The sequence below is a fragment of the Macaca fascicularis genome, chromosome 16 (genome assembly GCF_037993035.2).
Source record: "Macaca fascicularis isolate 582-1 chromosome 16, T2T-MFA8v1.1".
Classification (NCBI taxonomy): Eukaryota; Metazoa; Chordata; class Mammalia; order Primates; family Cercopithecidae; genus Macaca; species Macaca fascicularis.
This window is the reverse complement of record NC_088390.1, coordinates 17,555,469-17,557,102: the sequence shown is the minus strand read 5'-3', so window position 1 is coordinate 17,557,102 and position 1,634 is coordinate 17,555,469. Positions and strand designations below refer to the sequence as shown.

The following is a 1,634-nucleotide window of genomic DNA, read 5'->3' as shown; positions in this document are numbered from 1 at the left end:
CCACCTCTCGGGTTCAAGCAATTCTCCTGCCTCAACCTCCTGAGTAGCTGGGATTACAGGTGTGCGCCACCACACCCAGCTAATTTTTTGGTATTTTTAATAGAGACGGGGTTTTACCGTGTTGGTCAGGCTGGTCTCGAACTCCTGACCTGGTGATCCGCCTGCCTCGGCCTCCCAAAGTGCTTGGATTACAGGCGTAAGCCATCGCCCCAGCCCTGGGGAAGTTTTATTCTTCAGAATGAAAACCTTATGGAATAGGGAAGTCAGCCCTCACTAAGTCAACCCTGACTATCTCTGAGATAAAAGATGAAGCAGTCTGATGAGTCTCAAATCCAATCTTGTATGAATAAAACAAGCATCAGGAAACATAGATGTCATCTTCTAAGAGAAATATTCTGAGGGTCTGGCAGCATAAGTCCATCAGTAAATTTATAAAAGACTATTGTAGAATCAGACTCCACTATGACCAAAGTAAAAGACATCTTTTACAAATCTGGATCACCTTGCAATTTTCAAGATGCCTTCAAGATCTCCCTTATCCTGTTATGGCTGAGGGAAGCAGTGATAGGGGTGGGCGCCACAGTCTGTAACCTTTCCTCTTCTATCTCATACTAACAAGGCAGATGAGCTGGAGTTCTGGTAATCTGACACAGTTTACTTCATGTCAGTTTTGCTTTCTATGAGGTCCAGGTAAATCAAGAATGCTATATAAACATGGGTGGCATCTTCTATGTCTAATTCCATCATTTCTCTCTCTCTTTTTTTTTTTTTTTTTTTTTTTTTTTGAGACAGAGTCTTGCTCTTGTCCCCCAGGCTGGAGTGCAGTGGTGTGATCTCGGCTCACTGCAACATCTGCGTCCTGGGTTCAAGCGATTCTCCTGCCTCAGCCGCCTGAGTAGCTGGGATTACAGGCACCTGCCACCACGCCCAGCTAATTTTTGTATTTTTAGTAGGGACGAGGTTTTACCATGTTGGTCAGGCTGGTTTCGAACTCCTGACCTCGTGATCCACCTGCCTCGGCCTCCCAAAGTGCTGGGATTACAGGCATGAGCCACCCCGCCTGGCCTAATTCCATCATTTCTAAATATTTAGGGTGGGTGCCCATCCAGGCGTCCTTGGGGACCCACAAGGAAGCTCTGCCGCCGTCGCCAAAGGGGCGAACGCCGCCTGGACCCAGGCTGCTGCAGCCAGGGGTCAGCTTGAAATCGCCACGCTTCTCCGTGCCAGCTGGTACGGCGTTCCTCCACGCCAGCTGGTATGGTGCTCCTCCATGCCAGCCAGTGCAGCGCTCCCGTGATGCACACTTCATTGTAAGACTATTCTTGCTGGTGCTGTTTAAGAAGTCCTGTTCTCTTCTCTGTTTCTCTCCACACTGTCTCTCCCACATGAGCCTCAGGAATGGAGGTGCTGGCGGGGAAGGCCTGAGGTGATGACAGGAGGGAGAGAGTCGATAATCCTTCTGCAGCGGCCCCCTGGGACATGAGAACAACGCTGCCCTGCTGGGGTGAGCGGCCTGTCTAAGCATCGAGATCATAGAACTGAGACAACGGACGTCCCTCTCTGTGCAAGAAGCCTTCCTCAGTATCTAAATCCAATTTTTTTTTTTCTGATAAAGTAAGCTTAAAAAAATAAGC

At 48.9% G+C, this 1,634-nt stretch overlaps 1 pseudogene; it reads right to left on the bottom strand.

The window, feature by feature from the left end:
* Positions 1–358: 358 nt before the first annotated feature.
* Positions 359–1,309, bottom strand: LOC102137417 (tRNA-splicing endonuclease subunit Sen15-like; annotated as a pseudogene).
* Positions 1,310–1,634: the final 325 nt, after the last annotated feature.